The 26,918-nt window shown below is 35.1% G+C and overlaps 1 pseudogene; it reads right to left on the bottom strand.

The window, feature by feature from the left end:
- Window positions 1-22,842: 22,842 nt before the first annotated feature.
- Window positions 22,843-25,032, bottom strand: LOC145131631 (notchless protein homolog; annotated as a pseudogene).
- Between the last annotated feature and the right edge of the window lie 1,886 nt (window positions 25,033-26,918).

Here is a 26,918-nt window from a genome sequence, read left to right as displayed (position 1 = left end):
TAAATTGCAATATATAACATAAAAATCGTATTAAATTTTCCTTATGTTCCATTCCATGCCTCACACACATGTTTCTGGACTGGAATTACTCATTCTATTATCTGGATTTTACGATTAACTATCATTTCCATTTCTTTGTTGTTCTATTCTTTGCAACCTCATATATCTCAAAAAGTAATTCAGAAATCCATCACAAAATAGAAATATTTTATAAACTCCTATAAGGGAAGAAGAAAGATAAGACTAAATGAGTGTATGGTGTTAATCTAATTATGATGTCCTTTCATATTTATTTGCATGTTTCTAGCTTGTTTGTAGTATTGTCTATAAAATATTGTTGTTATATTTGAAAGTTCATTTTCCCCTTTTCATCTTTTTTTTTGTGTATATTTTAATCTTTCAAGTTTTTTAGAGTATTTGAGGGACCATTTCTACTTGGGATTGGGGTGAAGTCGAAAGCCCTAAAACTGGAGGGTAGTTGTATTCAGAACCATTTGAATATTGAAGATTTTTGTTGGCATTAATCTCAATGATCATATGTACCCTAGAAGAGATATCATAACTATAGTTTTTATTTATTTATTTATTTATTTATTTATTTATAATTTTTCTTGTATTTTTTTAAATGTTCTACAGGTGATGGCTACAAGGTATGATCACCCCTATCTATGATTAATGATAATTTGGTGAATCTTTAAATATTACACTTTATTAAAGAGTACAAACGAATATTTTTGACTTTTGGTTCCTTATGAAAGAGGCAATGGTGTAATGGTCCTTTTAATAAAATTGTTTATTTTATTGTTTATTACCTTTTGTGTCTACAACATAATTTACCACCTTTTGATTATGATTATTCAATATGTCATAATATTTTATTTGATCTAAATTTATGATTTTCATTGTCTGGAACTGTAAGAGTCGGAGACTCTTTTCAATTTTTTAACGTCATCGATTATTTCAATAAATTTTGAGCTGTAAGTGCTTTAGATGGACAATCGAAGCTTTTGATTATATTTGATATTGTAGTTAAAGGGAGTTGTTTTTTTAGATTATTGATTATTATATTGAAACATTTTTTTTAAATTAATAACATTATCTCTACCATTCAATACAGAAACCATCATTCATGAACCCACTACCATATCAGCTTTTCCCTCTCCTCTCTCTTCCATCTTTTACAACCCACAACACATGGAAACCTTATCTTTTTCAACCCAATCAATTAAAAAAAATACAAAACAACTAAGGTATAAGTTTTAAGACACATGGTATAAGAGAGAGAGAGAGAGAGAGAGAGAGAGAGAGAGAGAGAGAGTGTGTGTGTGTGTGTGTGTGTGTGTGAGTGAGAGGGTGAGAGAAAGGATGAAGTAGGTTAGTGAAGCTACATAAACAATCCACTCCTCCTAGCCCACTCAAGCTAAAGTGGTGTCTTGGAGGTACCAATGGTACCTCCCAATTTTACCATGACTTCATCTTCCCTAACAAGAAAATATTAATGTTCTTTCATTCAAATGTTTATTAAACGTAGAAAATAACAACATCTGAAAACTGGATGCTTCTTTCATTCTTTTCTGTACGAATCAAATTTGTAGATTTAATCAGCATGATGGAAGAAACATATGTTTTGCATCCATATTTCATGACAGTGATATTATATAAACAATAAACGATCATTCAGTTATCGTCTATGGACAAAAAAAAGCTCAAAGAAGAGTGTGTATGTGTAGAGAAAGGGAGATCGGTGAACTTATTGCTAACGCTATGGAGAAAGTTGGCAAAGAAGGTACTCACTCTATACTATTGTTATCCATTATATACTATCTTATCTTCTAAAGAATGCTAAAAATGTTAATTTTTAGTTTTTTTTCAACATTTTGACTATTTTTTTATAGTTTTTACTCGACAATTTAGCTGATGATGCTGAAGCCTTTTCAAGTGTTGGAATTGATTATCGTTTGAATGTCTCTTGATGTAAATTTTAAGTAATTATTGTTTATAGTCATTATTTTACTTAGAATTTTCTTTTAGGTTTTAGAGGCATAGTAGCACATATAATAAGTACTATTAAATGAAAAAAAAACGTAGCAAAATTAAAACAAAAAAAATTGGTGTTGATGTTGTCTATACCGTGTAAATCACAATTACAAGAATCAATATTAGCACATATATATGGTTAAGATTACAATTTTTAAACAACGTTCGTATCTTCGAAACATTTTGCATGATTAGTTTAAATTAACAATTGTACACTTATGTTATATCAAATATCCACACATACAAAACGTCGATTAGATATTCCAATGTATATATTATTTTTAACTAATCATTATAATTTTACAAATAAAACATCTATCTTTGTAAATTAATAGTTTTTTTGAAAACATTAATTAGTTATTAAGATTAGTTTTGCATTTATATGTATTTTTTTATATGTCCTCCGCGTTATACGCGGGTCATAATCTAGTTAGAATATATAAGAAAAATCAGATACGTCACCATTAACATGAAAGCGAAACTCTAACGGATATGAGATAAGATCTGCAGAATCAACCCCTCTGTCTTGTTCATCAGAAGTTCAAAAATGACTCAAAATATAAGGTAACAGTATTTAGAGAATATAGAAAAACTATTGTCAAAATTATGGATGTAAAAATATGAATACCTCATAATTACTTATATACTCGCCGATAATATACCATAGTTGTGCATTGGTATCCATTAGTTGTAATGCAAGCAAACAGACAACAATAATTAATAAAATATGGAATATATGAAAGACAAGTATATATTTTTAATACCAGAACCTGAAAACCATTTTCTTTGAGTCGAGAACCTTCATTGTCCCTATGGAAATGTGAAACAACCATCAGATGTTTCATATTTTGAAAAGAATAAACCACAGAATATTTAGTAATATTATGCAGGAATTTCAATAACTAATACTACAGGACATGAAAAAATCTTTTGGTTATTAAGGTACAAAAATTAACCTTGGTAATCATGAACAGTCAAACTGTGTGCCCATACACCTGCAAAATCAAGAAACTAGAACTTACATGGGGAAAATACGCATAGAACTCTGTATATTTATGATCTAATTGCATATAGAATCCAAGTGATAAAGAGGAATAATCGTTTATAGAACCCATTTTGATGAAAAAACTTATCGAACAAACTATATTCATCTAAAAGATGGACATAATGTATGATGTTTTGACAAAACATAATGTACAGGAAAAAAAGTCAAAATTAACGAAAATAAGTAGAATTAGCTTTCCAAGTTTGGGATAAAATTTCTCAAAAGTTATGTATATGATGATGATGAATGCACAAACCTTACCAACAGCCTATGTAGGTGTTTAATCAAGCTGTCTTATACACTCGCTTGCATTCGCTGCCATTTCACCTACAAAGAGACAAAACTATTTACATCAACATGAAAAATCTATTAGAAGCATCTCGTATTGCCTAGGTTTTTTCCATATCGTAAATTAGTGTTTTGTTTTTGAGAAATTGAGTCTACAAAATGTTGATTCTTAGCACCGATTATACAATCAACATAGACAAACTCAAAAATAAACTTGCTTATTATAAGTATATAGATGCAAACACATGTAGAGCCATACACACACACACACACAAACACACACACATATATATATATATATATATATATATATATATATATATATATATATATATATATATATATATATATATATATATATATGCGTGGAAGAAAGAACCTGATGAAATAGAGGAGGTTGAAGGAAGAATGATGAAATAGAGGAAGTTGAAGGAAGAACGACAGAGGAGCAAATCATTTGCGAAGTTTGTGTTTATTCTTTTCAATTCGGTTGATTGAGCACCGTTTGTCTTAATTGGGGAAATCTGTGACGGCTAGGGTTAATGATGGAGGTAGAGAAGGTGGTGAGTTCATTGTATACGGTGGAGAAGACGGCAGGTGGCGTATAAGGATGTGAAATGGTGGTTATCGATGAGTTTCCTTAAGAGAAAGACAGGGAGAAGTTTATAACTCAAAAGCGTATGTTGAAACAAATGAATATTAACTAAGCAGATTCGGTGGGAGATAGTCTATAAAGCGAGAATAATTGATTTCTAAGAAAAGGGGGAAAGAGGGAAGGGACGGTAGTGAGATATTAGACCGATGTAGAGACGATGAAAGGGAGTAGGAGAGGGGTTGCAAGGAAGATGATTGTAGGTAGTAGGAGGTGGCATAAGGGGAGGGATTGAGGACCCTAATATTGAATTTTCTTTTATGGCATATGTGAAGTGCCATTAAAAAACGTAAGTTAGTGGCATAAAAACTAAGTGCCATTAAAAACGTGTGCCACTAGATGACATTTTTTTTGTAGTGGCACTTGAATATTTATTAGGGGAATCTTGACTAAGCGGATGCATTTCATGACTATATTTACATTTCCAATCAAATGATTTATCGTATCATGGATTCTAGACAAGTCTAAAAACGAGTGGAATCACAAGTGCTGTGATTTTTGAGTTTACTTAACTTTAAGATCGAATTCATGGGTTAAGATACAACATCAATATGTACAATATCATTCAGCTTTTGCAGACACATCATCATAATATACCTTGAGGTAAACATTTATGCCGATAAATATATACCTCTCATACATAGTCATATCCTTTTGCAGAGAGGTATTGACAGCTAACCACAGTAAGCATAACATAGACCATGTTTTAACGAAGTTACCCCTTCGAAACGCTCTTCATATACGTTATGGCCAAAGAAGGTTGCACCCTTTGATAATTTTGCAACTTTAATTTCATTTAACTTTTCGGGGAAAATGACTCAGTGGGGTAAACAACTGTTGAGTTTGTTCTCATTTGGTCCATTTCCTTTTTTTGTACTCTATATACCATCGAACTTGTTGTTTGTGTTCACCATAACCTTTGACCGACTATCACAGGTCAAAAACCGGTCAAAAGGGCTAACAACAAGTTCGATGGTATATTAAGTATAAAAAAAAGGAAAGAGACTAAATGAGAACAAACTCAACAGTTTGTTACCCTCAAGAGTCATTTTCCCTTTTTTGAAGGATTAATGCATCACCCGTTTTAAGTAAAAAAATGCTTATATTCTTATATTTTGTTTTATAAATCGTTAAACATTAAAAGTCTGTTTATAATTGATGACTTTTGGTTATTAAAAATTTATAAACTATCATTGATGTCTCAAACAGGCAAATGCTTGTTTGTCAAATACTATATTTTATTCATTTGGTATTTTGTAAAGACTTGTATAAGCCAACTAATTACGTGTGCTATGGAGAATGGTATTAGATAATAACCACTTGTCTTAATCAGGAGAAAAGAAAAAAGTATCATCGGACCAAAAGAAACAAGTGTGTGGACACAAAGTGTTGGTTAATTCCAAGTCTCCCTTGAGAATAAGTTTAGGGGTACTTTGTTGACTTCAAAACCATATGTGAGGTCTACCATAAAACTATTTAGATCTTTCAGGTATCATTTGCCTGTGAACGAATTCAAGAGCAATTTTGAATTAACTAATTAATGTTTTTTATTGTTTCAACTTAAATACATTAATATAGTTATATAGTTTTTTAAATGATGTGATTTAATTAAGAGATAGTAAGCATTGGATTACACTTTGGGCAAGTTTTCACGTGTTTGGCCTGCTCGACCATCTGACCTTTCCATTTTCAGCAAAGGTTTAATATTTTAGGTGAATTAAAATAAAACCAAATCAACCCGTTTTCGGTAAATATGTTGAAATTTTCACATCTAATACAACCATAATGCATTTCACAAGATTACATTTTTTTTTTCTTTTTAATAAAAGATATGATGAGATATGGAATTGAAAGTTATAGGAATTATCTTTTACTAGGCTCGACACTCAACATCAAAATCATGTTTGTAACTTATAATTATTATTTACGAAAGTTTATAAATAATCTTTGATTTCACGAAAATGTGAATCCTTGTTGGTAAAATACCGTGTTCTATTCAATTCATATTTTATTAAACACTTGGCAATAGACTTAGACCAAAACCAGTTATTTTGATCAAGAGAAAAAAAAAAGAGCCAAAGACCAATAAATACAAATTAACTTCCATGCCAGTAAGTAGACTTGTGGCTTAGCACATTTACACACGCCTTATGGAATAGACTTGTTAAAAAACCATTTATCTTTATGAAGACTAATAACAGTAGTCTAGGACCAAGTGATGAAGTGAACACAAGTTTTTGGTTACAAATTGTCTATTGACTTCCAAGTCGTGTGCATACTTTTAAGAGGACTTTAAACAAACATCAACACCCAAAAAAGAAATAAAAAATAGTAAAATATGACAAGTGATGTGCAATTAAAACTTTCACATACAAGGAAATAAAAAATCACAGTGTCTCATTTGCTATTTCTCAATAAAATAGTAAAATAAAACAAGGGAATACACTTGACCAAAAACCACTTACTTTGACTTCCAAGTCTTTGATCGGGAATATGGTCCAACACATTTAAGTTTGCCTCAGGAACTAATTTAGCCAAAAACCATGTGCTTTTTATCAAGAAAAAGAGAAAGATAGCCCAGGACCAAAAAGAAACGAGTTTGTTGAAACAAAATTTCCATTGATTGCAAGTTGTCCATGTCAAAAGTTGTCCCACACCTATTCCTATAAATGTACTAGTTTTCTGTATCAAAAGAACCCATCAGTTCATCATAACAATATCTTTCTACCCCGGTTTTTTTTTTCTTTTTCTTTCTAAAGGGTTAATAATGGGGAATCTGGGGAATTTGAGGCTCCATCTCATATTTGTAAGTATATTTTTGGTTGCAACCACATATAATTGTTTTGGTGTTGAAAATATAAGTGTCATTTGCTCTGAGCAAGAGAGACTTGCTCTTCTCAAGTTTAAACAGAGCATCCAAGCTCACTTAGGAATGACGTCATCATGGGTTGGCAATGAGTGTTGCGAGTGGAAAGGAATCCAGTGTGACAATGTCACTGGACATGTTCAAAGCCTTCGTCTTAGAGGAGACATGGGACATTTGCTGTGCAGTGAGAGGAGATCTTTGTATTACGGTTACATAGGACGCTTCATTCACTCTTTAGTTAGTGAAGGCTACTTATCTGGGAATGAGGTGAACTCTTCTTTGGCTGAGTTGACGCATCTTAAATACCTGGACTTGAGTGGGAATGATTTTGGAAGGAGCCGAATCCCTGAGTTCATTGGATCCTTTAAGCAGCTGACCTACCTCAATCTCTCCTCTGCTTGTTTTGAAGGTACTGTTCCTCCTCATATTGGAAATCTTTCTGCTCTGAAAGTTCTTGATCTCAGTTTTAACAGCATGCTGACAACGCATGATATGGCATGGACTTTTCGGCTTTCATCACTCGAGCATCTCGACTTGAGTTCAGTAGATCTTGGCAAAGCACTAAACAGGAACATGATGCTTTACATGATTCCTTCGTTAAAAAGCTTAAGTTTGTCAGGATGTGGACTTTCCAATGCTGATCTTGCTCCTTTTCTTAATTTGAGTAGAATACTTCCCAATATCAAACACCTGGATCTTGGCTTTAATTCTTTCAAAGGTCCATTCCCTGGATTTTTTCAAAACATGACCTCCCTCGCATTCCTGGATCTTTCAGGCTTTGATCTTAGTTCAGTATGGAACTTTGGAAACTTGTTAAATATGATCCCTTCCGTATCTGAGTTGCATTTGTCAAGTTGTGGGCTTGATAAGACGTTTCTATCGTCCCCTCATCTTAATTTCATTACACTTTCTAAAATCCAACATTTGGATCTTAGCAATAACTCAATTGGAGGCATATTTCCGTCTATTTTAACAAACATGAGTTCCCTAACAGTCCTTGATCTTTCAAGAAACCGGCTGAGGTCATCGATTCATGTTATGCCTAACCTTCTAGAGCTTGATCTTTCTTTTAATATGTTTAAGCAGATTGAGAATGTTAAGCTGTGGAGACTGGCGAATTTAAGAGGCATAGATCTATCAAGCAATAGATTGGCAGGTCCAATCCCCGAATCTCTAGGAGGATTGAGATTTTTGGAAGTATTAGATCTATCCGATAACCAGTTAACCGGTCTCATTCCGACATTCCTTGGGAATCTTACCAAACTTGACCTTTCTTATAATCGATTGAATGGTTCAATCCCAAGCTCTTTAGCTCTTCATCCTTCCTTATTATCTCAGTTAATATTGAATGACAATAACCTTAGTGGTGAACTTCCTCAAGAATTAGGGAATCTACGATTTTTAAGAGTCCTAGATTTGGGTTCTAATAACTTGTCCGGAAATATACCTGATTTGATTGGAGATAAGCTTACATATTTGGTAGTTTTGATTTTAAGAGAAAATAACTTCACAGGAAGAATTCCTGTATCGATGTGCAAAGGTTCAAATCTTCAGATTTTGGATGTATCACAAAACAACTTAACAGAAATCATCCCTCGTTGTATGGGAGATTTAAATGCCATGAGTTTTTTAATGGACCTTTCAAGCAATAAACTTGTTGGGGGAATTCCTGTTGAGTTAACTGCACTTTCTATGTTGATTGGTCTCAATTTTTCTGATAACCATCTCAGTGGGGGCATTCCTGACAGCATTGGAAACATGAAAAACTTGTTATTTCTCGATCTATCCAGAAATGCATTGAACGGGATAATCCCTCCAAGCATGACAGCTTTGAACTTTTTAAGCTATTTGAATTTGTCACACAACAACTTGTGGGGACAAATTCCAGAAGGCACACAAATGTTGTCCTTTTCTAAAACATGTTATGCTGAGAACAAAGATCTATGTGGACCTCCATTGACCAAGAGTTGCTCCAATCATGTGGAATACCCAACACTAGTTCCCAAGAAGGAGCCTACGAAGGTTTGGTTGTTTTATGTGGACATAATGAGTGGTTTTGCAATAGGGTTTTTGGGTGTTATTGGAGTTTTGTTGTTCAAGAAGAAGTGGAGACAGAAGCTTTTTATGTTTGCTGAGAAAACCATGGATGAGGTATACGTTGCAGTCCGGGTAAAAGATGCTGGGATGAGGAGAGGAAGGGAAGCCGCATAGATTTTCAGGAACGCAAGTAATTTCCTCAATATATATTATCAATGGTTATTTTTCTTTTTACAGTCGCTATTTTGCTCATTTATACTAGTATTTGGATTATATATTTGTATGGCATTTGTAATATAGGTGACGTCTAAAGGGGTCGATTTTGAAACTTTTGTTTGTTTTGATATTTATATAATATCAAATTGTTGGATTAGATTATACCTGGATGACGTATGTAATAACTATTGTGCTCTCTTCCTCTTACCTGCTAATCTTGTTGTTCTTGCTCCTGACCTACTGTCGCTCTCGCTCCAACCAGCTGCTGCATCCGTCACATTTTTCATTTACATTGTTCCAAGTAAAAAACTGTTTCTACATTTTTCATTTACATTGTGCAAAAGGTCGAAGTTTTGGATGAATTTGGTATATATAGAAGATCAAGTTGATAGATTAGATCATGGTTATGTTATGGTTCTGCTCTTGTAAATGGAAAGTCAAATTAGTTTCAGCAAGCAACAAATAGTAGTTCCTCGGGGTGTCCAAGAGGTGAACAGTTCAATGGAAGCTCAAATAGAATGATTACACAAACAGAAGACGGAAATGATGCCAGAATTTATTGATTTGCGAGGCGCATTAGTACATGGAATCAAAGCAGCTGAGCAAACGAACTAACGAAGCAAATGGTTTCAATCAGATCTTGGCTGACAAAAGATACGATCAGTTCTATCTCATATTGTTGTTGATTACTCTGTTCTTCAGTTATTTGTTATTCTGACTTTATTATTGGTCCTATTGGAGTTTGGTACAGCTTTGGAAAGTGTTATTAATTATTATAGGTGGAATCAATTTACCCTTTTGTCCAAATTTTTAATTCTAAATAAACAATATATTGCAGCCTCGTTTTCTTTTTGCATCATCAACGATGTGCATACCATCCTTTCTCTCGATCATCGCCTCCTTTTCTAGGTATTTCCTTGTTTGATTTTTTTTTATTCACACAAATACTTGCTGCTCTCTATCTGTTTTTCTGCACTTTTTGATGCTTTGGTTTGTTTGATTCTAACTTTCTCATGGCGATTATCCTCCAATCATCTCATGAACCACGTAAAATATTAAATACAAGTGTTGGAAAGGTCAAATCTTTGTTGGATGCTTACACTACTGAACATATTTTAAGGATTGATTATGTCGGCTTGTAGCCATGGAGTATTGGACCCAATTAGCAGATAGGAATCAGAACCAAAGCCCACCTTTTGACAGCAACATGATAAAAAGAAGATCTTAATTTTGTGGTGCACAAAAGACAGTCCGGACCTGTCCTGGGAAGGTCCGGTCTTTTTTAGGACCGCTTTTTGTTTGGAATGATCATTTTTTGGTCCGATCTCACGATCCTTTCGTTCCTTTTATCAGTTTGGATTCAGGGTTTTCGGGTTTTTTGCTTCTTCAGTTTAGGTTTCTATTTTTCCGTTAACAAATGTAAAATGTAAATGGGTGAATAGATGAGAATATAAACATGGATATGATTATGATGTTTTCAATAACTAATAAATTAAATTAAGGGAAAAAAAAACAAAACTATCCAATTCAATTAATGTTTTTCCAAGATTTTAAGCAATAATTAGTAGGATATCGCCATGACGACCAAAGGCATCACCGCATCACTCGAAAATCTCTAGTAAAGGGTAACAGATTTGGGCCAACAAAAGAATCTGGTCTCCATGATCGGGTAAGCACAAGGCGGTTACCATATCATTAATTATGAAACTGGTTCATGATTAATTATGCCATCAACGTAAAGGCTCTTGGCCAAAAAACCGGATCCGGTGAATCCGAATGCGTCTACAAACCGGTTTTGGTGAAACTAGTTCGGTTCGAAACCCGATCCGATGATTCGATCTAGTTTGACATTATAGTCGTTAGCATTGGTTTGAGACCGGCTTTGCAAAACCCGTTTGGCAAATCAGTTTTCAATCTGGTTTCGAACCATTTTTTTCCAGAAGAATTCTAGTTTTTTGTTGCTTCTTTGCTTGGAGGAACGGTCATATGGCCATTTTTTCATATTTTTATGGCTGTTTTTTTGGCCTAAAAGTCCCTTTTGCCCATCCCTTGCTTGTATATATAGGTTCGTGATCATTTCACTTAATCAATTGATATCATACACTCTCTGTTAGAAATTATGAATGTATAATAGCAAGTTGCCTATTTTCCTTTATCCCATGTTGGCGGAGGAAGAAACCTTGTGTAGGTTTATAAGTCTTTTCCCTTGATAGTTCTTCAAAGGATTTAGTGGATAAAATGAATGGGTCAAGCCCACAAACGCGCGCCTATCCTAGCACTAGCCGACATCGTGAGTGCGCGATTTGGTTGCTGGCAGCTAATAGCTTCTATTTCTGGTGAAGTTTGGATCAAGTCAGTTTGACTGATCTGGTCAAGCGGTTAACTTCGCGAATATGGCAATAGAATATTCTAGAAGACTTAGAAAACGGCTAGCTTGGAGAGCAATTCGTCCCCCTAGGGTTTCTAGGGGGGCGGCCTAAGAGGGGTCTCTTTATTGCCTTCTAGGGTTTCGATACCTATAAATACAACTCTCTGGGAGCCATATTTTATGCACGAATTTTGAAGCTCTCTCTCTCTCTCTCTCTCTCTCTCTCTCTGATTTCATCCAGTTTCTCAGTATTCACTTTGCGTTTATAATTTTCATCGCCGTTGGAAACTCGGTAAATCTGCATTAAATCCCGTTGCTTACAGCCGATAGAAGCAAAGTAAAAACCTATAAGGACAAGATTTCGATCCATACAGTTATTCCACAATCAAGATCCAAGATCAGTCGTCAAGAGGTTGGTTTTACATTATTGTTTTGTTTGTTAATTTAGTCCAAGAATAGGATACTCTCCTTCTATGTTTCTTATAATCAGATCTTATCGAGAAGGATTAATCTGGTTTCTGGACGAAACTTGGTAATCATATTAATAATAATTGGATCTATTATTCTCAACTAATTGACATATAATTCTCAATATTATTTGTCGGTTTCCTCACATGTCTATTGGTTTGTTTTACAACAATCTTAAATGTTTTTATAATTTGTGTTTATAAAAAAACAGACTAATGGACACCCAAATCCTCACTGCTAGTCTCCACTACATGAACCAAGAGTTTGCCAAGCTTGACCGATTCGATGGTCAGAACTACACCCGCTGGGACGACAAGGTCAAGTTCATGCTTCATGGGCTCAAACTCGCCTATGTTTTGGACCCAAAATTGGCCCTAATTCCTGCTAATCCTGTAACACCGTAAATTTTCAAACAAAATTTTCATTTTCAAAACTACATAATTCTTAACATCACATTCCGAAAACTACATTTTGTCAAATTGTCAAAAACACAAATTCATAAATTGTTTGATAAAAACCAGGATCCTCAAAAACATAAACTCCATCTCGTGTGTACAATCAAGCTGGCGCCTTCCCGTGATCCTGAGAAGTACCTGAAACACATAACACATAACACGGTAAGCACGAAGCTTAGTTAGTTCCCTAAAGTACCACACATATCTCATTAGCCTCTCATGGCTATATCTCAAATAAGACCCTCTGGTCAATGTGTCTCAGTGGAACCCTCCAGTCCCATAACTCGGGTGGATCCTCCGGTCCGAGCTCAGTAAAGCTCAACATAATACACAACACAAATCACAAAGACATAATGCAAGATGTCACAATACTCAATATAAGCACACAAGACCCTTCGGTCACACAAAATTACCACTAATGGTAAGTATAGTGAGAAGACTCACCTAGTAAGTAAGCAAATAGACCTCGTACACGAAGCACCGATCTAGCCTCTGCCTAACACATGTGATAATTATCTCTAATTAACACTTAAATTACAACTCCAAATAAACCAAGTTATTTTCTCTCTCTAATCTCTTGGAATGGGTAAAAGACTATTCTACCCCTGCATGGTCTCCATAATTCCTGTCTTGACCAAACCCTAAAGTCAACAGAAGTCAACCCTCGAGTCAACAGTCCATGTTGACCCGACTCGTTGAGTGCAACTATGTGACTCGTCGAGTCACCTCGTTTCTTCAGAAATGTCGCGAAAATCCAACTTAACTCGTCGATTTGTCTCATCAACTCGTCGAGTTACTCATGTCCAGACTCGTCGGGTAAAACCCTAGCCGACTCGTCGAGTCAGCTCATCGACTCGTCGAGTTCCTTCAAACCCTTTTCTCATTCAGACAATTTAAGGCAGATCTACAACCCCAAACTCTAGATCTAGCCTCCCAAGGCTGAGATACCACGTAAAGCTGTAAGCTTTACGTCCATGCATGACACTTAGGGCTTGAAATGCCAAAACAACTTCCATTTAGGTTCTTAATCATAAAATCTCTTCTTAGGGCTTGAAATGCCAAAACAACTTCCATTTAGGTTCTTAATCATAAAATCTCTTCTATTAGCTGGATAAAGTTGGGACCTTTGGACTCTAGGGACCTCACAAGGTCCAGATCTGAAGTCTCAATCTCTTGGTAAGCTCAACACACTCAAAACCTCAAGGAAAGATGGATTAAGCCCTAAAACCCCATAAAATGAGATCTAAACAAACTAATGAGCAAGGTGGAGACTTTTTACCTTTAACAGAAGCTCTAGATGAAATAACACCATATCTAACAGTCTCTTCTCTTCCAAAAGTGTACTAAAATGCCCAAAGATTAGCTCTCTTTCTCTCTTAGATCAATATACACGATTAGGGTTTCACACAGGGGAGTAAGGTGGTTGGTGAGGCGGAAATAAGGGCTTAAGGTCCTTTAAATAGGACCAAACCCGAAGATTTAGGGTATCCTCTCACAGCGCCAACTCGCCGAGTTGGTCCCTCCGACTCGTCGAGTTAGTAATAAAACCCACGTGGCCAATCTATCTCTACTCGACGAGTTGGGGCACCCAACTCGTCGAGTTGCTCAATCAAGTCATAAATAAATAAAAAAAATATTATACCTGGGAGTCGGGATGTTACAAATCCAATTCCCGAGGGGGGGGGGGAACTGTGGATCCAACAATCATCTCTGATTTGGAAAAGCAAAGGGCGCTGCTTAGAGAGTCTTAGGAACTGTGTGTGGGTCACATTAAGAACTCACTATCTGATCAGCTCTATGATCTTTATGCGTCGGTCAAAGATCCGAGAGAAATGTGGAGTGCTTTGGAACTCAAGTACAAGGCACACGAGGAAGGTACTAATAAGTACCTAGTGTCTAAGTACCTATAGTTTAAAATAGATAATGACAAACCTATCATGGAGCAAGTTCATGAAATCCAGGTCATGGTCAACAAGCTGAACGTGCTCTCCATCTCGATACCAGAACTCTTTCAGGTTGGTGCGATCATCATAAAATTGCCACCCTCATGGAAATACTTCTCTAAGAGAATGATGCACAAATCTGAGGACTACTCAATACTACAAAAAGTCAAAAACACCATTTTACGACACACAATGCGTGTCAAGGAAGGCCCTGTCATAATGAAAGAGGACACGTTTTTGCGCGTCATCTATTTACAACACGCATTTACGATGCGCAGTTACAACACGCATTTTGATGGGTTTTGAGCATTACATCAATCCTATGGTGTACATGCAAACCCCAAAGCTTTGGATCTAGCTTCTCTAGTTGTACATGCAATAATCATCCAAAGCTCATAAACCCTAGATCTAGTATACTATAATCGAAATTACATATGAATAGGGTTTAGATCTTACCTTGATTGTTATGTAGCAATAACAATCACAATCCTTCTTGATCTTGACTTCTGAAAGCCTAGTGCCCCAAGTGTTGCACCTCTAATGGAGTCACAAACACCACTAGCAAAAATAATGAACAAGAGAGAGAGAGAGGAGAGGCACTAAAAATCGTCCAAGGGTTCTCTTAGAAGGTTAGGGATGATTTTGGTGGCCTAAAGGGTTCCTTTTATAGTTAGGCTTTTAGGGTTATCAAATTGGAAACCCTAATTCCCATGCTTAGGCCCTAAGCAACATATGGACTCCTTATTGGACAAGCCTTGGACGAAATCTTAATGGACTCTCTAAGAGATTTCGTCCACCTTATACCAATAAAGTCCATGAGCCCAAACTATAAATATTACTGATTTACATAATCAATCCCTATTCATTTAATCAGTCTCCTTTGATCACCAAATTAATTCCAAATTAATTTATGATCAACATTAATTAAATAATATGACTTCTCTTAATATATTATTCTCATAATATATTAATAAACTATAATAAATCCTCATTCTCCATAATTCATCCTACAAGTTGCTATGGTGAAGGCAACCCAAAAGGATCATGCTCATAATCAGGTCAAGTACATACCAAAATAGTTATGGGCTTAGACACCTAATCCAACAGTCTCCCACTTGGATAAGTCTAATAACTATTTTGCAAGTACAACTTCAGAACCTGATTAGAGATCGTAGCTTTCAAAAGCTGCTGTCGAACTCTGATCTTATCCGTAATGCATCCTTTAGATAAGGGATCATATATTCCTCCATTCTTCAAGATATCAATGAACTGAGACATGGATTTCAATCATTCTCTCTGTTCATGTGTTGTTTCCCGATTTCTGATTTATGACGACTGACAACAGACTACAATTGAACACATCAACTTAGTCCAGGCTTGGCCAAGCGCTTAGGGTGTCATCACTAAATCATCGAGGGGCCCACGTCTATCGCTTTTATCCCCTTAGGGTAAAAGGAACGGATAAACATCGACTCATATGCTTGCTCTATTTACTCATCAAATCACACACAACAATACATTTTATAACACCAAGTTACTGGTGCGTTTACGTATTATCAATGTGCAACCGACTCGCAAACTGCAACTCATGTCTCTTAGTTTCAAGAATTCAAGATATTATCGTCTCACAATCACTCGTGATAAATCCATGAAGTGATTCACGTGAGCGTGGGTTTAGTCTAATACTCAAATCTTATTTCAGGACTACTCATGAACTCTGCAGCAGACTTGTGCTATGTCTAAACACCTTAGGTAATCTATAGACGGATCCATGACAGTCTTGCCTCATACCTACTTCTAACGTATGATCGACTGTGGATTTTTGAATAACCCAGTTATTCTGGAAGTCAAAACATGCAAAGCAAAACACAAGAATAATCGAATCCAATATGGTCTCAAACTTGTGAGTATAAATAGAACACTTATTATTTAATCACCATAATGATTACACATTATTCACTGTATACTGTTTCGAGTAATCAACTTACTACTTGAATTAAAACACTAGTTATCCCATGCTCCAAGCATTCACACTATGTTTACCTATGGTCCTTAATTTGTGAAATAGATCAATTGAACACATTACCAATGATGCTCATTCCACAACTCCTAATCCTTATTACAAGTGTAAGCATACCAAATTCTTGCCACTATCAGAATATGTTAGATTCTAACATTTTATGCAATGATCCTTTCCTAATGTCACAATACAAAAGTCACAAAGACTCTGCCAATGAAATTACAAAGTGCTATTTTGGAGATTGTTATAAGACAATTCCACAAAAGCGAAGTCTCAAATTTAGAGTACATTCCTTTAAACAACCTTCTTGCATAAAATTTTCTAATCTACATAGATACTCAATATATCCAACCCCCATTATGGAAACATTTCCATATTCGCCATATGACACTTATTCTTAATAGAGTCTTATATGTTCATAATAATGTCAATATGGTCCATTCATAACTATACTTCCAACTGCTCACAAGCGACCAATCCTTACCGAACCTTCGATTGTCCTTGACAGTTGTTTAATTATTTTAGTCATATCCGGTTCTAGTCCTTTTCCCTCTTGATGCCCTAGGCATTTGGAAAATTTAGAACGAATAAATATTATAGCACATGTAATCGATCCTATACCTGAAGCATATTGGACACGATCCATGATGTCTCACATAAAGACATGATACTAGACCAGTCTTTTGCTATAATATTTTTATTTGCCATGTTCTCATAATTCGAACTATGAAAAGGGATGCCGTAATCATAATCGAATTTGAGAACGCAAATAACACTTCCATATATAGAATTTCCTTATGTTAAACCATTGCAACATAACATTCATATATGTCCTTTGACTAAATTTCATTAAAATTTATTGATCTAATCTTTTAGATTTGAAATGAACTATAATATTTCTCTCCCTTAATTATAGCAAAACAACTTTTCAACCTTCGCAAATTGAAACTTTTGTTTTCTGTAATTAATATTACTAACTCGCAAATCATAATAATTATGATCCCACTATAATGATAATTATCTTATTACTAGCATAACACTTATGCTCCCACTAGCTTTGACAGGTATTCAGAAAACAGCTGTACTTCTAGAAATCAATACCCATTGACTTTCTTTACCAAAGTTCAGTTTCTGATACGAGACGTTTCGATAAATCTATATCTAAGCTCATACACCCTTTAGAAAGCTAAAATGTGTGTCTAAACAATTTTAGAACTTACAACCAAAAGTCTTAAATGTTTAAACTATTTGCCACTTTTCACAATTCGAACTATGAAGAGGGATTCCGTAATCATAATCGAATTTGAGAACGCAAATATCACAACTGCTATCTCTTCAAAATCTCTCTTAGTGAAAGAGTTCCTCACAATCATTTTCATGAAGCGGAGAGAAACCTTATGAAACTTAGATTTTATAGTGTATGTGTTCCTATCCATGTGAATTTGTCATAACCATAATAATAAGACAAGGTTTGTGTCAAATCCAAACTCATATGGACTAAAGTTCTTCAATCTCAATTTCTTGCCATCTAGCAGCACAAATGTCCACCATGTCTTCCAAGTTGTTTAGCAGCTCACCTACATAGATCAATGAACTTTCCATTGGTCAAGATTCTTTGTCTTTATGCCTTCAAATAAGAACTCATAGAACTCACATGCATAATTAACTCAACTATAATGGCACAGAAACGAGAATATGTCAGCACCATAGGTTATAAACCTCAAGTCGTGTGATAGTGATAGACAATAGGTATATTCTTGACTAGTTCCTGAAGCTATTCAAGACCATTAAGACTCCCACTGACCTCTTGACATATAAGATTTTCTTGTCAAGAAACATTCCTTGGCAAACAAATATTCAAGAGTTAGTGTGGGTTCTTATCAAGACAAATACTTTAGACAATTGGTCTTAGTTGGTCTTTGTCTTATCCAAGACACTACAACTTACCAATTTCAAATGTGCAAGAGTAACAAACATTTCTTACTCCACATCCGATTAGTGTTATAAACCTTCTTACAGTTATGTCACTCAAGTCACAATCTTGGAGTATGACTCAAAGACTTGATTTCGGAATGAAGTAGGATCCACCTTTTTTATTCAACCATTCCAACAGTTTCCGATCCCTCTTCTTAGCCATACTAGTGCACTAAAGTATCCTTGGAGGATCAATTGTGATATGGTTTCATAATCACTAAGATGATCATAAAACATGATACTCAAGTACTCTCCCATCTTTTCAGATTGAAGAAACTTTTATCTTTCTGCCTAATTGATTATTCTTATTCGTTCTGCTATTCATTGAAACTTTTCCAATGACTCAGAATTACACTTAATCTTGTAAGTATAACCATATTCACTAAACTTTTAGTAAATCATAACAAATAGTCTCATCGCTTTTTGTGGTGGACTTGACCAGCGCACAACAATGTGTACTAGATACCCTACTCCTTTCACTTGACTCGCATCTATATGTGATCAAGGAATTAGTCTCAATTTGCCAAATAAAAAGGTTCTAATTCATCACACAATACAAGTTGTATGATTCCAAGTTTTTGTCCTATTGAAACTTGGTTGATGAGAATCTTTCCTTATTTGTTAAATTGACATTACCACAAATAACATAATTAAGAATCAAATCAATTCACAATATTGCTAACAATAGAAACATTCAAACACCAATTTTTCACAAAAGCCATTTCAAGGAAACATAAATGAGACAAAATCAAAATTTATTTTATTTATAAAGGTGCGGAAAAACTTTTCCTTACAATGCTATTACAAATGAAGTCTATGTTACTAAATATTTCTAGGCAATCTATCATAACTCTTAAGTACCAACTCAAAAACCTGATCATCGAATCATGCGATCGAAATCCATTTCTTCGCGATCAGAGTCAGCTCACTTCTTCCTTTAAGCTTCCTTTCTTTTCTTCGATCCTACAAAACATCAAAATGCAATCTTATCACATCATGTATTAATAATCTACAAATAGGAACTTAATAGAGTTAGATTGTGAATTTTACCTGAAGTAGAGTCATATATCTTGACTCTCCTATCTCTTAGATCTCTCAGGTAGTTAGGGAAGCTTCATAACCAATGCCCCTTCTCTTGGAAATAGAAACATATAGACTCTTTGGGAATGACACAAGGCACAATCTAAGATTTTGCCTTTCTCTTATGGTCAAACTTTTTAACCATGGCAGATTTCTTTCCCTTAGGAGAGGAAATCCTTTCTGGACTATCGTTGCCATTGCCTATGTCCATGGAAGTTTGGGAATTTGATCTACCAGTCAAATTTACTTTACCAGTACGCCAAATCATTGTTGTTTCAGCAGCAACAAGTAAATAGGTAAGATCAATGAGGGTCACATCGTGGTCCATTATATAGTACTCTCTTACGAACTCACTATATATGTCAGGAAGCGATTGAAGAATCCAGTCAACAGCTAGCTTCCTAGAGAAAACAACACCCAACATTCCTAACCTGTCAATGTGTGACTTCATCTCCAAGACATGTGCACACACATACTTTCCATCTTCGTGTTTACTTGCCAAAAGGGCTTGAGTGAGCTTGAACTTTTCAAGTCTTCGAACAAGAGGGTCAGGGAGAATACATAGAGGAGGTGGAGGAAGTGAAGCATAATTTTCATTTCCACGATCCAATTGTGGAACATCATCTTCATGTGGAAAGCTTTTTCCAAAGGATTCAGGAAGACCACAATTGTCAGAACTAGACATCTACAAAAGGGAGAAAATTCAAGTTAGTTGATTGAGTCCTTAATGCTACACCCAAATGAAACATTAAGGCTAGGATCCAACACAATACTCTACAACTCAGAAGAGGGATGCCGTAATCTAGTTGCAGAATATTTGAAGGTAGGTAAATAACGATTTACCAATTTCCACCATGAAAAACGAAAACAAACATTAAGTTTTAAATGAATTGAAACTCCTAGATCTTTTGAGAATTATTGAACTTTTCAATGGCATGTTTAATCTCGATTACGCCCTTCAAGTTTGTGACTGGGATGCCGAGGATCACAAACAAGGTGTGAATAACCATGCAAATGTACTTGGTACACTCAATGCTATCACCTAATGATTGTGCCGGTTAGCCACACACGCTCCATTGATCTATGAAAAACATCGAGTCACCCTTTTCCACCCTTGCCAGTCCCAAATTAGTGTGCCGGTTAACCACACACGCTCCACTAACGTCTCAGCAAGGTGCAAAGTGTAATTTCATGGGTTAGCACCAAATTCACATTTTTCCTAAAGTAACTAAGATTTGGGAATTTATAAAAGTGTTTAGTTACTTAGAACTTCATTATACTTATAATGGAAGGTTGTGTCCTATCCTACCCGTTCGGGTAACAGACCTCCACTAGTCAAGAGTGCGGTGGGTGAGAGTGGACACCCATTCAATCGCCATTTTATAGGCAATTTTCTTAAACACCCCTTATAAACCAGCTTCGTGAATGAGGCGGTAACACTGACTTTTACTTATACATATATAACATATTAAACTTTTAATTTATATAGTATAAGGGTGTATTTTACACTTTTAAAATACTAGGTGGTTTTTTTTAATTTTTCTCTTTTAATTACACACTTAATTAATTTAATAAAACCATAAGGGTCTAAATTTGACCTAATTCAATTTCCTTACAATATAATTCAAATCAAAACTACAAATAATTAATATTTATCTTATAAAACAAGTAATTATCTTAATTTTGACAATTATCTACAATTTAGATTAGGATAATCAATACCATAATGAAAAAATCGAATTTTATCTGTTAAAAACATTTTTGGTAATTATCCTAAGCCAAAATAGGTCAAAATGCCGAAAAATCTGGCATCTAACCTTCCGACTTGTCGAGCCAACTTTGGACTCGTCGAGTTGACAGTGAACTCGACGGGTTCACCTATGGACTCGGCGAGTCCATGCTTCAAAATGTAGTTTTTCGCGACTTTCAGCTTTGAATGATCAAATATAGCATCAAATACATTAGATAAGCAACCTAGGCTCTGATACCACTGATGAGTTTCGAGCATTACATCAATCCTATGGTGTACATGCAAACCCTAAAGCTTTGGATCTAGTTTGTCTAGTTGTACATGCAATAATCATCCAAAGCTCATAAACCCTAGATCTAGTATACTATAATCGAAATTACATATGAAATTAGGGTTTAGATCTTACCCTGATTGTTATGTAGCAATAACAATCACAATCTTTCTTAATCTTGACTTCTGAAAGCCTAGTGCCCCAAGTGTTACACCTCTAATGGAGTCACAAACACCACTAGCAACAAGAATGAACAAGAGAGAGAGGAGAGGCACCAAAAATCATCCAAGGGTACTCTTAGAAGGTTAGGGACGATTTTGGTTGCCTAAAAGGTTCCTTTTATAGTTAGGCTTTTAGGGTTATCAACTTGGAAACCCTAATTCCCTGGCTTAGGCCCTAAGCAACATATGGACTCCTTATTGGACAAGCCTTGGACGAAATCTTAATGGACTCTCCAAGAGATTTCGTCCACCTTATACCAATAAAGTCCATGAGTCCAAACTATAAATATTACTGATTTACATAATCACTCCCCGTTCATTTAATCAGTCTCCTTTGATTACAAAATTAATTCCAAATTAATTTCAGATCAACACTAATTAAATAATATGATTTCTCTTAATATATTATTCTCATAATATATTAATAAACCATAATAAATCCTCTTTCTCCATAATTCACCCTACAAGTTGCTATGGTGAAGGCAACCCAAAAGGACCATGCTCATAATCGGGTCAAGTACATACCAAAATAGTTATGGGCTTAGACACCTAATCCAACACATTTATGACACTCATTTACGAATTGCAATGCGTATCAAGGTAGGCCGTGTCATAAAGGAAGACGACACACATTTGCGTGTCATAACCTTACAACATGCATTTAGGACACACATTGTGTATCATTAAAGCCCCGATCATAAATGAAAATGACATGAATTTGTGTGTCATAATTTTAAATGTTTTAAATATATATATATATATATATATATATATATATATATATATATATATATATATATATATATATATATATATATATATTTAACAAAAATTACTAATTTTCAAATTAAACAACAGACTGAAATTATCATAATACAAAATAAAATACCATACATAAGAACGATAATTCAATTCAAAAAAATATCATATGTCAAATACAAATAATCATTCCAATACTATTTATTATAAAAAAAAGAAAACACAACATTAAAAGGAACTCATAAGTAAGTTCTCATTTGGTAGTCTCCATGGAAGTGTTATGCCTTGCAACTTCACCCATCACATAAGGAGCATCAACTCCATGGACACATTCAAGTATCTCTTCAGAGCATCGACAAGAAAAACAATGAGTTTTAGCTTTTAGAAGTTACTTATTGCTATAAGAAGTTACATATTGTTTTCAGTAAAAAAAATTAGATTGCCCATATTGATAAAAAAAAGCAAAGTATGTTGCTATCTTGAGCAACAAAATGAAGAAACATAAAACTAGTACTTGTTGATGACCTGTCATTCGAGTTTTGGGACGCTTGTCTTTAGAAGGTTCCCAGAGTAACATAGTGAAATCATCACTACATGAAACTAACCTCTCAGGACTTTCATCCTTCATCTTATTGTATCTCTCTAAAGTTGCCTGTTATATATATATATATATATATATATATATATATATATATATATATATATATATATATATATATATATATATGTGTGTGTGTGTGTGTGTGTGTGTTTTTTTTTTTAATTCTCATTCCAATAAATGAGTACTAAAACCACACAGAAAAAACATCGATCAATTTACCTCTTTCATCTCTTATGGAGATGAATATTGTTTACGTGTATGATCAAAAACTCCAGTCCATAAAACATACTCAGTAATTAATGCCAAAGAATTCACCCAATGTCCATGACCCTATAATTTTTTTTAAAAAAAATACAAAACATTTACAAATTAATACATGTATGATTGAAAACAAATTAGTTAGCTTGTGTCATTGTGTGGTTATTACTTATTAATTATTATAATACCTTCAACTCATGAATCAGTTTTCCTTGAGTGGTTTCCCATACTTTGATTGTATAATCTTGAGATATCTATCATGTAAAATGTTGTTCACTTTTGTAATTTCCATTTATTGGTATAATTTTAATTTTGAACAAGATATGATATATAAATAAATACCCTGTGTATATGACTCCATCTCCACCGGACTTTACACAAGTGACTACAAGAGTATGACCACTTAGAATAATAACAATTTTCCTCAATGTAGCATCCCAAATTCTTGCATCACCATTTTTGGTGGAGGTGACAAAGCGATGAGATGGCGATCTGAGGTATACTGGTTCTAGGATATACCAGTTATCCATTTCTCGTGGCCCTACAATTTTATGTATTGTTGTGAGATGAGAGCATATAAAGTAATCAAATAACAAGATTGACAGATGGATAAAGAGAGCATATAATTATAGTAAGCAGATTGCCAGAAGCTTTTCCTGTACGTGGGTCCCAGATTTGGATTTCTCCATACTTGCTTCCACATACTAGATGTTTGCCATCTAGTGACCATGCAACATAGAGAACCCGATTCTTGTGCCCTAAATAGATATGGAAAAATATAACAATTTTTTTGCTTTTGTGATTATGAAGTTATGATAACCACCATCATATTCACTACATGGAACTTGAGTTTGTAAATGTTCTTTTTGTCTCTTTAAAGAAAGTAAACTTGTTATGCTTGTTTCTAACCTGTACAGGTGAAAATAGGCATTTGGGTATTCAAGTCCCAGAGTCAGACAGTTGTGTCACCTGAACCACTAGCTAACTATTGTCCATCAGGGCTAAAGACAACTAAAAATACAGCCTCTTTATGACCTACAAACACAAAATTTGATGAAATGAAATAATAACAACATATTGGGGTGTATTTGATGGGGATAAAAGGAACGCATTGAGGTGGAATTCATCTTCAAAAGATAGCCCGCCAATTGAAATTTATTAGCAAAGTGTTAAAAAGGTACCCACAATTGTAGAAGAGAAACGGTTAACTAGACGAATGTGGACGACTGCTTGTGGTTGATACACTACTGTGATTACCTTCTCCATAGAAACTGAAGGAAGTAGAAATAACATTTCATGATTCAACAACAGTTCATATAACATTCAAGACGATATTATACTTGAGTTTCTAGGGCTTGTTTTTACCTTTCTTCTTCTGCAAATAATCTCCTAGTTGTGTAAGAAGCTCTTGATCGGATATACAAAAGGTGTATGACAACTTTTCCTCCTGAAACAACCAGAAAAGGATTCATAGCCTTGGGGAGATACTAATTCCAAAGCTACACATTTAAACTGAACATAGTAGAAGAAATACAATAAATCGTAAATAAGAAGGTTTTACATTGTTGAGCAACTTGTTAACCATCTGTTGAAGCTCCTTAGGGCCAACGCTTTGGGGAAGATACACGGAAGCACCGAGCGGCGTTCCCTCCGGGTCAGCTAATCTACTAAATAATGAAGATAGAAATCTTATTAACTTGTATGTTTCCACATTAAATAACATCTTCATCAACTCCTCTAAAGCATGAGCAAGTTGGCTTTTAGTATCTTTAATTTTGTTCTTCTAATGTGAATCTTTATTCACCCCATAATCCTGCAAGATCAAGCATTCGAGAACTATGGGAATCTTTTAAATCAAAAAACTACAAAGAAAGTAAACAGGGAGAAGATTGAAAATACAATTTCCAAGGGGTAGAATTGTCTGGGCTGCTTCTGAAGCTTCTTTTGTTCCCACGCCTCCCATGAATTCCCAGTCTTTTCAAGAAACAATCGTTTAAATTCTTGAATTGCATCAGACTTACTAAATTCTTCCAAATTAATTCCTATGGTCGTCCAGACATGAAGTGTAGAAGCGATTCTATTGAAACTTCCAAAATTATGTGAATCGGGTTACATAGGAAGTTGAATTACTGGATTGATGAGGAATTAAATGGTGATTGGTGAGTGGTTGTAGATGGTGGTGGCAGATATGTGATAAGTTTGTAAGGATGAGGCATCGAGATCGAGAATCGAGTTCGGTTTCCTTGAGGATGGGATGAGAGAGATGCAAACGGTGATGGTGGATGAAGTGTTGGTCAATAAGGTCGGTACATCATCGTCGTGCGAGGCCTGAAGAGTCGGTGTGGGTTGGAGGTAGTGGAGGTGGGTATCAGGTGGGGTTTTAGGGTTTCTTTTGATTGAAGAGGATTTTAGGAACTTCAAAAATATGAAATTATTAATCTTGTACACATCAAATACCAATTCGGAAAATCGCATATTAGGAAATCAAAATATGATTTCAGGAACTTCACAACTAAAAATCGCATATCAAGAAGCCACACAATGCTTTTAGGGTTTCTTTTGATCGAAGAGGATTTTACAACATACGAAGGAGAAGGAGGAGAGTATCAGGCGGGGTTTTTAATTATTTGGGAGTTCATTCCCCCTTTGGCAATTAAAAAATTGGATAACGCGCGTTCATGAAAAAAATTATAAAACGACAGTTTTAGACGACTCGCTTTTTTATGAAAGGTGCCCTCCGTGTTTTTAAAATTTTTTGTTAGACACTAATTTTAGGGCACGCATAAATGCATGTCCTCTATCCTTAAAATTTTGAAAAACTAACATTAATTTTTAGGGCACGCACAAATGTGTGTCCTCTATCAGTTTGTGTCATTGTTTGCGTGTCATTAAAGGGTTGTTTTCTAGTAGTGACTCCTTGGATGATCTGATGAAATTCCTTCACATTGAGGAGGAAACTCGCATAAGGGAAAAGCGTGGTAATGTCGGATTAAGTGTGCACCATGTATCAGCTAAGGGTTCTTGTTATAAGACCAAGTCTGGGGGACAAAACAAAAGGAACTTGGGACCTAAGAAACAAAGTTTCAAGAAACCAAGTCATCAGAATCCTAAGTCAAAGCCAAATAGGGTCGGACTTTTCCACGTCTACGGAGAGATTGGGCACTATATGAGAGAATGCAAAGATCCCAAATCAGGACCGGTTGCATATGCAATCGAGCAAGTGACTGATATGGTGGCTAGTGTGAACCTTGGAGAGATTTTCATGATCTCTTCGTTTACCCGATCAATATGTGCTCGAGGATGGTTCATAGACACTGGAGCCATTGTGTATGTTTATGGGTAACGAGAGAGCTTCCGCGCTTACCGTCAATACCGCCAGGAACGGTAGTTGTCTATACTGATGGTCATAGAGCTGAAGTTCAAGGAAGAGGTGACGTCCGTCTGAAGTTCACACGTCGTAAATGGGTTACCCTTCAAGATGTTCTTCATGTTCCTACAATCTCAAAGGGGTTGGTTTCTGCAGACAAATTTGACAAAGGTGGGTTCAAGATGGTGCTTGACAACAGTAAAATTGTGATCAATAAGGGCAGATGATATATTAGGAGGGCG

Source organism: Lactuca virosa, chromosome 8 (genome assembly GCF_052849685.1).
Source record: "Lactuca virosa cultivar CGN04683 chromosome 8, Lactuca_virosa_CGN04683_v6, whole genome shotgun sequence".
Taxonomy (NCBI): Eukaryota; Viridiplantae; Streptophyta; class Magnoliopsida; order Asterales; family Asteraceae; genus Lactuca; species Lactuca virosa.
This window is presented reverse-complemented; position numbering and strand designations above follow the sequence as displayed.